This window comes from Ranitomeya imitator, chromosome 2 (assembly GCF_032444005.1).
Source record: "Ranitomeya imitator isolate aRanImi1 chromosome 2, aRanImi1.pri, whole genome shotgun sequence".
Lineage (NCBI taxonomy): Eukaryota > Metazoa > Chordata > Amphibia > Anura > Dendrobatidae > Ranitomeya > Ranitomeya imitator.
Genome location: NC_091283.1, coordinates 350906273 through 350918593, shown reverse-complemented (window position 1 = coordinate 350918593; position 12321 = coordinate 350906273).

Below are 12321 nucleotides of genomic sequence, written 5' to 3'. Positions count from 1 at the left end.
TTTGCTTTATTTGGTTTTTAGTCCAGCCTGCAGATATTTGATTCTTTGCTGCTGGTTGCTCTAGTGGGCTGAAATTGCTCCTCATGTACCATGAGTTGGCACATGAGTTCAAGTAATTTCAGGATGGTTTTTTGAAGGGTTTTTCGCTGACCGCGCAGATCACTTTTGTATCCTCTGCTATCTAGCTTTAGCGGGTCTCATTTTGCTGAAACTGTTTTCATACTGCGTATGTGCTTTCCTCTCATTTCACCGTCATTATATGTGGGGGGCTGCTATTTCTGTGGGGTGTTTCTCTGGAGGCAAGAGAGGTCTGTGTTTCTTCTAATAGGGGAAGTTAGATCTTCGGCTGGAGCGAGACGTCTAGGATCATCGTAGGCACGTTCCCCGGCTACTTTTATTTGTGTGTTAGGTTCAGGGTCGCGGTCAGCTCAGGTTCCATCGCCCTAGAGCTTGTTTGTATCTGTGCTTGTCCTTTAGTGATCCCCTGCCATTGGGATCATGACACTAATGCCAGTGCAGACGTACATCAGCTGAATCCAGGTGATTGGTGGTCATACACAGACACGTGAGAAGGAGCCTAGATCCACGGTTTGACGGCCCGTTTTAAAGTCCAGCTGACCACATTCACCTCAGGGAAACTTGAGGGAAAGCCCACCTGGATCCATGCCAGTCACTGCAAAAAGATCTTTTCACCAGCAGAATGACTGTTGTCCTAATCACCTTGCTGGCAGTGGTAGGATGTTTGCACCTTACAGAAACACTGGATAAACAAACTTATTCAACATCTTGCTTTTCTTATAAAAGACGCAGAAGGACAAAAACTGCTGGACTGTTGGATCTGTGCACACAGCCCAGTATCTGCAAGGACTATGCTGTACTTAGCCTTACCCCAGGACCCAAGGAAGGTATTAACACCACACTGCATGCACAAGTGAGACTTGGACTCAGATTTTCGTGGTTCCTTAAGGCTCTTAATGAGACTAATACAATATAGATACTCCTTTATTTCCAGCCAATTGGCTTAGCGGCCTAGCGGGATGGATTATTTTTGGTGTTTTACAGACTTGTATGCAAATTTTGTTGCTTTACTTATTCTTTTATGTAGCCGTAAAAGCGCTAATATATATATATTACCTAAGCTATGGAATAATGTAGGTGTAGAGAAAAATCTAAGGCTGAACCTTCTGTAGTGTATCATATGCCCCGTGTAGCCACTGCTGACGGGGGAGGTGAGTGTCCACACTGAGGGTGGATGGGCGAAGCAGGTAGGAAGTCCCCTTGTGGGTACTAGACCCATGAGACAGTAGCTCCTTTGTGGACATCAGCTGACCCCGTAGCAGAGGTTATACCATTTACAAAAGGGGGAAATTGATATAGAAGGGTTAATAGTTTGCCTTTAACTACCTTGCCTTTAAGTGCCTTTTGCCTTAAAGTGTTAGAATTACTAGAATCTGTTGACTCAGTAGTCTGACGGTCTCCTCTTCAAGGAGACTGTACTTCTTATCATGTATGTTCTCAAGAGTCAGTACAACATATTCTGGGTTATGGTAAATAAAGTATGACCCTGGGTGATGGTGGGGGCTACATGAGTTACATTGAAATGCATTATGTGTAAATGGTATAAAATATTGCTTCTTGCTCTATTACTTCAGATAAAAGTGACTTGCTCACAGGATATGTGTGAGGTGTCTTTGTCTCCAAGCGCGCTTGTAAAATGACGGGCGTAACTCCACAATTTGGTCTCACTGGTGATCTGTCAGCTGACATTTGGGTCAGAACGAAAAACAGCTACGACAGGCGTAACCATGAATACCTAAGGAGAGGAGCTCCCCCTGGTGGCGAGTTAAAGGGACACTGTCACCTGAATTTGGAGGGAACAATCTTCAGCCATGGAGGCGGGGTTTTGGGGTTTTTGATTCACCCTTTCCTTACCCGCTAGCTGCATGCTGGCTGCAATATTGGATTGAAGTTCATTCTCTGTCCTCCATAGTACACGCCTGCACAAGGTAATCTTGGGTTGCGCAGGCGTGTACTATGGAGGACAGAGAATGAACTTCAATCCAATATTGCAGCCAGCATGCAGCCAGCGGGTAAGGAAAGGGTGAATCAAAAACCCCAAAACCTCGCCTCCGTGGCTGAAGATTGTTCCCTCCAAATTCAGGTGACAGTGTCCCTTTAAGGCATAAGCCTTTTTTGAATATTAGACTGTGAAGCAACACTGTGAGGCAAGATTGCAAAGATGGATCAAATTGAGCGCGCTGCTGCACGAATCGCATATGGATGCGTAACCTGCATCTTAATGAAACAGAAGATGAACAAAATTGTTGAAGAACTGCTTATGCAGCCCGACAGAGGGCGGCTAGAGCAAGAGAAATGAATGAAGTAACTGAATCACGTAGAGCATCTAATGCTGCACGACAACGAGCAACACGCAATGCACAAAGGCTACGTTCACATTCGCGGCTTTGGACGCAGCGGCATCGCCGCAAAACAACGCACGCGTCATGCGTCCCTATCTTTAACATTGGGGACGCATGGGTGTGCGTTTTCATGCGTTTCGGTGCGTTTCGCGACGCATGCGTCGTTTCGACGCACCTGGCAGTGCGTTGCAAACGCAACATGTTGCATTTTTTCTGCGTCCAAAATTTTTAAAAAAACGCTTGCGTCGCACTTGCGTTGCATTTGCGTCGTCGAAGCTTCAAAACCTCCATTGAAGTGTATTGGCAACGCAGAAGACGCAAGTACTTGCGTTGTTGTGCGTTGTACGACGCATGCGTTCTTTACTTTAAAAATAGAGACACTGAAAAGACCCTATATATATATAAAAAAAAAGGTTGAACGCATGCGTCAAAAATGCCTGCGTTCTACTTGCATCTTTCGTGCGTTGCGTTCGCGACGCTGCGTCCAAAGACGCGAATGTGAACGTAGCCAAAGTGATACACATTTTCACAAAAAAGAGAACAAGATAGAATACGTGTCCAAAATGCAATAGCCACTCAACGACGGCAAGTTACATTTGCGGCTAGAGGACTTCTCAATCAAATTGATGAGGCACGTATTGAAGAGCACTCTGCTGGCGAACTGACATTTCGATGTCAGTTCTGCCAATCTAAAAATTTCAAAGACGAAATGGCGCAGGACAAAACATTCCCTTCCTGCTGCAAGAGAGGGCGCATCCAATTACGTCCCATTTGTATGGATGATCAATTAGTCAAGTTGATGAAAGGAGAGCATCAGCACTCCAATAACTTTATGGCTAATATAAGGCAATACAATAGCTCGCTTGCTTTGGCATCAATGGGAGCACAAGTAGCGCCACCTCCTGGGCATAGTCCATACTGTTTTCGAATTCATGGACAAATTTACCACAGAACTGCCCCATTGCATGCCGCTGTGGGAACTACTCCCTAGTTTGCCCAGATTTATATCTTGGACAGTGAAGAAGCATTAAGTACGAGAAGTCAAGCAACTAAAAAGTGCCTCCCAGCACTGCTATCATCTCTTGGAGAGAAACTGAAAGCAATTAACCCACTCACAAGAGCCTTCATGATGAGGGAATTTGAAATAGAGGAAGAGAGGGTTGCTGAATTAGAAAATCACGATCCACTCAAAATAGCAATGTCAATTATAAATGACTACAACAATGACCAGAGGTCGCTACAATGCACCAAGGTGCAATGAAGTAGCTATAATTTATCAAAATGCAATGGGTGAACCCCCATTTAATAGGGACATCAGAGTTCACCTCAAAAGTGAAAACCAAACTGTTCAAATCAGCTTTCTTCACAGAAAGTGTCATGCAATGACATATCCACTTCTATTCCCATATGGGGACTGTGGATGGACAATAAATTTGACAACTCCAATTGCCCTAAGTTATGTCGGCATTATGGATCACATCCATAATGCTGCATTACACCATTTACATCCATAATGCTGCATTATACTAGAAGGATGGAAAAAACAACGGGCTCAATTTGGGAAAACAATTGCCCGATTGTATACAGTCTCTTTAACAGATGGTGAGCTGTATTACCTAAGACTCTTTTACTTCACGTTAGAGGAGCAACGTCTTATGCTGACTTAAGGACTGTCAATGGAGTCGTACATGACACGTATAAAATGCGTACATTGATCTTCATCTTTTGGAAGACGATTCCCAATGGGAAGAATGTATAATGTGTTACACCCTGTCCGTTTCCTGTACCTCCAAGGGGTCTCCGTCGGGACTCCCACTCTGTGCCGACTCCACGCTGTCTGGATGCAGCCTCTGCCCCTCCTTCCTCTCCTGCTTCCTGGCGTGCAGCCAGCAGGTTCCCAGGCAGGGTTCTTAGGTCGCGCGTGCACTCACTCCCGGTCTCTTAAAGAGACAGTGTGCATTTTCCAAAAGTTGCCTCTAACCAATAGCTTGAGGTTGGCTACTATTTCTAGCCCCTCCACCATAGGGAGGACACCAGAGCAACAAGTATCCTCTGTTGCTAACTTCCGGTTCCTGTTTACATGCGCTTCTATTTCTGAAGTATCTGCCAAGTACTCCGCTTACACTGTCTGTCTCCACAGATCCTCTGCTACCCGGTTATTCTGGACTGCATCCGCACTATCTATGCTGGATCTGTCTAGTCCCGCCAGTCTGCCTGTCACTCTTCCGGACTATGCCAGTACTCCCGGTACCAGCTTCTACTTGAACACCCGGTATCTTCCTGTCAGCTCTGCAGCATCTGCTAACCCTGCTGGTCCGTCTTTTCCACTGGGACCGCCGCCACGAGTACGGGGACTAACTGAAGGTAGCACCCATGTCCTCCAGGCATTCCATTCTGTCCCTGTTCGACGGGACTTATTACGGGTGTCTGGGGCTCGCGCAGTAACGACCCCTCCAGAGCCCCCCAAACCGTGGTCTAGTGGTTCCATATTTAACCTCAATAAATACAGTACGAATGCGAACTTCTACATCTGTGCCTCCGTTTCCGTTCGTTACAGATTGCTCTGGCCATGGAACCCGCTGGGTCCCAGAAATCACCAGCCATGGAGTTACGTCAGGAGGTCTCCTAGCTGAGGGAGCAACAGGACAAAGTCATGTCTTTCCTGCACAACGTTTCTGCTCGCATGGATAGTCTGGCTTCTCCGACTGCACCTGCTCCTGCCACCAGTGTTCAGGTATCTAACTGCACAGCAAGTAAGGATTCTCGCTTGGTGGCTCCTACCCGCTTCCGAGGTGACCCCGTTTTGTGTCGAGGTTTCATAAATCAGTGCACACTGCACTTCAAACTGCTGGGGCATAGGTTTGCTTCTGATCGGGCCAAAGTTGGATTCATCATGTCCCACCTTGATGGAGAGGCGCTCGCCTGGATGAATCCGCTGTGGTAGAGGGTGGATCCGTTGGTTACTAATCTCCAGTCTTTTCTAGAGGCATTCCACAGGACCTTTGACGAACCTGGTCGTACTACGTCAACAGCTTCTGCTCTTCTTCGACTATGACAGGAAGCACTTATGGTGGCTCAATATGCAGTGCAGGTCCGTACCCTTGCGTCTGAACTATCCTGGAACAATGAGGCTTTGGTGGCTACCTTCTGGCAGGGGCTTTCTGGAAGAATTAAGGATGAGCTGGCGGGACGAGACTTGCCTACTCTCCTGGATGACCTGATTTCCCTGGCAGTTCGGGTTGATCTACGGTTTCAGGAACGGTCCAACGAGATCAGACGTGAAAAAGAATCCAATCACCAGGTTGCTAGTGCTCCAAAATCTGTGAACTCTCCCAACTTTGTCTCCCGCTCCTATGGCTATGGAGGTGGATCGAGTAAATTTGGTCAACCATCGCAAGGAGGTGCGTCGCCTGGAGGGAGCTGTTTCTACTGTGGCAGTGCCAAGCATTATATCTGCTCTTGTCCTAAGAGATCTGGAAACTCCAGTGCCTAGGGTCTGTAGGAGAGGCTACCCTAGGTAAGGTTCATCTCTCTCCAGCTCTGCAAATAACAGTCTCCGTGGCCTTCGGCAAGATGAGATTTTCAGAGTTCTGTCACCTGGATTCTGGTGCCGCTGGGAACCTCATTAAGCAGGCGGTAGTGGATCATTATCAGATTCCAGTCCAGCATTTACCGGAACCGTTGCAGGTGACATCTGTGGATTGCAGACCCATGTTGGAGTCCATACGGTTCCAGACTGTGCCCTTGGAACTCCCGGTAGGTCTAACTCATTCTGAAAGAATCCGCTTTTATGTGTTGCCAGATTTGTCTCACCCCTTGCTTCTAGGTCTACCCTGGTTCCGGAGGCATGTTTTTGAGTAAATACATCTTTTGTTGCAACTTTGCTCTCAGACTAGCTTTATCCCATGCTATCAGATTCCGTAGTACCCATATAATTATTACAGCTGGATTCTTCGTGAAGAAAAAGGAAGGATCTCTACGACCCTTTATCGATTACAGGGGGCTGAACCAGATTACGGTAAAGAACAGGTATCCGTTGCCGTTTATTTCAGAATTGTTTGATCGTCTTAGGGGGTCTAAAAATTTTCCCCAACTGGATCTCAGAGGGGCTTCCAATCTGATACGCATTCGTAAGTGAGATGAATGACAGACCGCTTTTAACACCCGGAACGGACACTACGAATACCTGGTAATGCTGTTTGGGCTAAGTAATGCACCTGCAGTTTTTCAGGAATTTGGTCAATTATATTTTCAGAGATCTGCTCTACTCGTGTGTTGTAGTTTACCTGGATGACATCCTGATCTTCTCTGCAGATTTAGCCTCTCACCGGAGATAAGTACATCTGATCTTACAAAGACTCAGGGAGAACAGACTTTATGCTAAATTTGAAAAGTGTCTCTTTGAGCAATCCTATCTGCCTTTCCTTGGTTATATTGTCTCGTCTACAGGTTTAAAGATGGATGCAGAGAAGGTATCCGCCATTCTTAAGTGGCCTCGCCCATGCAGTCTGAAGGCAATACAAAGGGTCCTGGGGTTCGCCAACTATTACCGTTTGTTCATTACACATTTTTCCACTCGAGTGGCACCCATTTCTGCCTTGACCCGGAAAGGCGCTAACGCCAAGGAATGGACACCTGAGGCAGAGGAGGCTTTTACTTCCCTTAAGCATGCCTTCTCCTCCACACCCATTCTTCATCGACCGGACTCCGAAAAACAATTCTTGCTTGAGGTAGACACTTCCTCCATAGTTGCTGTCGCAGTTCTCACCCAGAAGTCATCGTCTGGTCGGATGGTCACCTGTGGATTCTTTTCGAAAGTCTTTTCTGTTTTTGAGAGAAATTACTCCGTGGGAGATCGAGAATTATTGGCAATCAAGTTAGCCCTCGGGAGTGGCGTCATCTCCTTGAGGGAGCTGCACATCAGGTTGTCATTTACACAGATCATAAGAATCTCGCTTATCTTCAATCTGCTCAAAGACTGAATACTCCCTCCAGGAAAAACCCTAGTATCTACTTCAGATCGGAAACGAGTTCTTCGGTGGGGTCATTTTTCTAAGTTGGCCGGTCATGCCAGACAAAGGAAGACTCTGCAACTCATTTCCAGTTACTACTGGTGGCCTACCAAGGGCAAAGATATTCAGTAATATGTTGCTGCCTGTCCGTTGTGTGCTCGCAAAAAGACTGATAAGCATTTGCCCTCTGGGTGGTTATTACCTCTGTTTGTTCCTTCAGTACCCTGGCAGCACATCGCAATGGACTTCATTATGTCATGATCCAGTCCTGAGTTTGTTTTCAGCTGTCTTGTCTCTGGACTGGTCATGTGGGAGTTAATCCCCCTCTGCCTCACTCTGAAGCTGGCTGAGCTATTTAAGTCCTCTGCAGCATGTGGGCCAGTGTCAGCTATAGTTCATGCTGCATGGCTTGAGCACCTGACCTGTATACTTGTACTAGTGGTCTTTTTGCCTCTAACTGCCTGTACCCGTTTATGACTTGTTCTGACCTCTGGCTTGTACCCCGACTTCATCTTACGTCTCACGTTTTGGTTACCACGTTCCCGGTAGGCTCTGATTTCTTGTTTGTCCCTGACTATTCCTCTGACTCCCCCTGTGTACTGCGCTGACCTCTTTGTATGACCTTGGGTTGTCTGACTTCGCTTTCATTACCTGTGGCACCTGTGTTACTGTTCAGTGTTGCTACGCTGTGTGTACAACCTCTCTTCCCTCACCAGCACCCCCTGGTGGAGGTTGCACTATACTGCACTGCAGCACATTACACATTACTGATCTTCCCGTCTCCTCCGGCTGTTCGGTCATCTGGGTCGTGGTGGATCGTTTTTCGAAGATGGCTCATTTTGTTCCGTTACCTGGTCTCCCGTCTGCTTCGGAGCTCGCTGACCATTTCATACAACATATCTTCCGTCTTCATGGGTTTCCTCTCCACATCATATCTGACAGGGGTGTCCAGTTCACCTCCAAGTTCTGGAGAGCACTTTATAAGTCTGTACAAGTGGAGCTGGACTTCTCTTGCGCATATCACCCTCCATCCAATGGGCAAGTAGAGAGGACCAATCAAATTCTGGATCAAGTTGCTGCCTTGGGCAGAATTATCGTACAATAATCAAGTAAGTGAGTGCTCTGGTAAATCTCCCTTTCAGATTGTGTTTGGGCTCCAACCCCAGGATTCTGCTTCCCATCTCTGGGTCTTCTGGTGTTCCTGCAGCTGATACCTTTACTGAAGAATTCTCGAAAGTATGGAGCGACACCAAGGTTGCCTTAAAGAAAGCTTCACTACGTATGAAGGAGCATGCAGACAAAAGACGTCTGGATGCTCCCTTCTTTCGGCCAGGAGATAAGGTATGGCTCTCCTCCAAGTATATCCGTCTGAAGATGCCCTCTTACAAACTGGGTCCCCGCTTCATCGGTCCATTTGAAGTCCTGAAACAGCTTAACGCAGTCTCCTGCAAATTAAAATTGCCGGATTCTTTACGTGTGCCTAATTCTTTCCATATTTCCCTCATCAAACCCGTATTTTTGAGATCTTTTTTAAAAACCCTGGTTCCACTCCAGATCCCGTCAGTGAGGAGTATGTTTTTGAGGTAGAGAAGGTCCGGAAGGTGAATATATAACTATTTTTTATTTTAATTCTTTTTTTTAACAGGGATATGATGCCCACATTGCTATATACTATGTGGCCTGTGCAATATACTGCATGGGCTGTGCAATATACTGTGTAGGCTGTGCAATATACTAAGTGGGCTGTGCAATATACTACATGGGCTGTGCAATATACTACATGGGCTGTGCAGTATACTGCGTGGGCTGTGCTATATACAACGTGGGCTGTGTTATACACTACGTGCCCTGTGTTATACACTACATGGCCTGTGTTATACACTACGTGGCCTGTGTTATACACTGCATGCGTGGGCTGTTATAAACTACGTGGCTGTGTTATATGCTATGTGGGCTACTATACACTCCGTGGGCTTTGATATATGTGGCTGTGCTATATACTCCGTGGGCTGTGCTATATACTATGTGGCTGTGCTATATACTCCGTGGGCTGTGCTATATACTACGTGGCTGTGCTATATACTACATGGCTGTGCAATATACTACGTGGCTGTGCTAATTACTACGTGGGCTGTTATATACTGTTATACTGTTATATACTACTACCAATCACCAAACCCAAGGATGCACCAGGAGGACCAGACTGAATCATAAAATATACCTTTATTAATTAAATAATTAGCAGTGATATAATATGTAAAATCAATAAATTCAGCAAAAATTATATAGAACAAAAAAGTGTGCAACACTGGACGGCGTATGAAAAATAGATAAACGGAAACCCAAACGCACAATTATGGTAGTCAATTATATAGATGTGCAAGGTAAATATTCCCCAAAATCGGGGTATAATAATTCCCTGAGAATTTGTGCAAAAAATGGTGGAAAAACAATATATCTTAAAAAACAACTCCCATAATAATGTGCAAAATATGCAAAAAAAATGTTGGTGCTTAAGTGCAATTTAAGTTAGGGAACTCGGTACTTATATATATCAGGGTTTTTACCTCAAACCCTACACAGTGCCAGCAAAAGCAAGGTACAAAGTGTTAAACGTAAATAGTCCAGGGATAGAATTAATGAACATTACCTTAGGGCACCACGCCGTCCTGAGTACACGCACACACCCGACGCACGTTTCGGAACTAAATTCCTTCGTCAGGGGGTGGCTGTGTTATATACTACATGGCCGGCCGCGAACAATCAGCGACAGGCGCAGTCTGGCTGCGAATTGGCGCAGGATTTGAACCATGCTTCGCTAATTGGTCGCGGCCGGCCGAACCCTGTGTATTCAATGTATTATTCTAAAATCTTCATAAATAAACTACATACATATTCTAGAATACCCAATGCGATAGAATCGGGCTACCATCTAGTATATGATAAATGGCCAGACAGAAGAAAATAGAAACAGCAAGTAGGTGCGTATAGAAAATCATATATGGGTGCAGGTCCCTGAACGTACTCTCAATCTAGACAACAAAACCCCCAAAGGGGGAGAAGGGAGAAAGAGGAACAGACAAGCTAGGGGGCACACTTTCTTTTTTAGATTCGTAATATTCTACTTCCCTCTCTTTCTTCTGGATCCCTCCTTTCAGTTTCCCTCTTTGGGGACTTGTCCAGTCAAGAGTATTTCTTTTAGGGTTAGCTGGATACATTCAGGGAGCTATACCCATATGCTGGCCTCTATACGCACCCACTAGCTCTTTCTATTTTCTTCTGTTTAGCTCTTTGTTATATATATTAGAACTGAGCAAGTAGCTGCCCACACAAAGGAATAGACAGTCACCAGCATCTAAGTTGTGGGAGCTATTGCGGCATCCATTATACAAAGTGGAAGCTAATGTAGGGATCATTATACAGTATGGGAGATAATGCAAGGACCATTATACAGTTTGAAAGCTGCTGTCAGGCCATCATACAGTGGAGGGTCCTATATATAGTGTGGGGACTACTGTGGGTGCCTGTAAAGAGTTAGGAGGTACTGTGAGGACACAAAGGAGACATTTTACTATCTAAGGGCACAGTGGTGGCATTACTATGTAAAGCAGTATGAGGATCCCTGCTTTTGTACCACACAGCAGGTGCAGTAATAGGGACACAACAGCAGTGGCTCAGCATTAGGATATCATCAGGATAGGGAATTTGTGCAGGTTGAGGATAGATGGAGACCGTGCAGGAAATGTGAGAAATCATATATGTCTTTGTTGTAATCTCTGCAGACAAGTCCTGGAGGGAGAAGTTGTCATGTTGGTCTGGGCCAGATGGAAAAGACGGGAAAAGTGAACTATCATGGGGCTACCACGACAGAGAGGTTGCAGAGAACCGCAGCGCTCTGGGCCTCGTTCACACACAGTGAACAGAAGCTCTTCACCTGTATTCTGACCTAGCTGCTTTGTGCCAGCAGTGCAGGAGTTAACCTTATTGTTAAGTTGCTGAGAGCTGGGTCCCTCAGCTGAAGTGGATTTTGTAATCTGATCCTCTATATAGACCCATTCCTGAATTCAGCTAGTGTCAGTGATCAGTTCTACTTCCTGGCTTGGAGGTTGAAGGAGCGTAGTGTTGGTGTTGGAGGTTTATTTACAGAGAATGCAGTTTTGGTTGCTTGTTAAACCTGTTTTCCTTCCTAAGTTTATTCCTTCTCTTCCCTTCTCTGTGTTTCCTCTGTGGTTGTGTGAGCATTTGGTGAGTTTGAGACTTTTAGTTACCTTGTCGGTATATCCTGTTATTTGTTGTATTACACTGGTGCAGTCCACCTCCTTTGGGGGGAGAGGGGGCCCCAGATAGGGTCTGCACAGGAGACAGGGATGCGCTGGCAGCTCGGGCCTCCTAACCATCATAGGTACCCCCGAGATAAGGGAAAGCCAGGGCCCTATTTAAGTGGTAGGGACAGGTGCGGGTTCCAGTACGCTGTCCTGCCCCTTTATCGCTGTTTACGGCGTGACATGAACAACTCCATCAGAAAGAACATTCTCTGTAATTCACTATCTGTAACTGCTGTAATCACTTGTGTGCTTTGTGGGACTGGTATCTACCACTATATGGTCATAGTATGGCGGTAATATCAGTGTTGTTCTTTGTGGAGTTTTTTTTTTAGTTACAGTAGGTTCATCTGCTGAGGTTCTCCTATACCCATGATTAGAGTTCTCCACCGTAGTTGTAATCAGAGGTTAGGGGCCCACTCAGATGTCCCCCCCCCCACCCCGAGCTGAACCCCTAGCTATGCCTCTGATATGCAGCAATAGGATTACTCCGTCCCAGGTGCATTACTTTACATATATCTACATTAAATTTTATTTGTCAAGTGTTTGCCCATTCAGACATCTTAT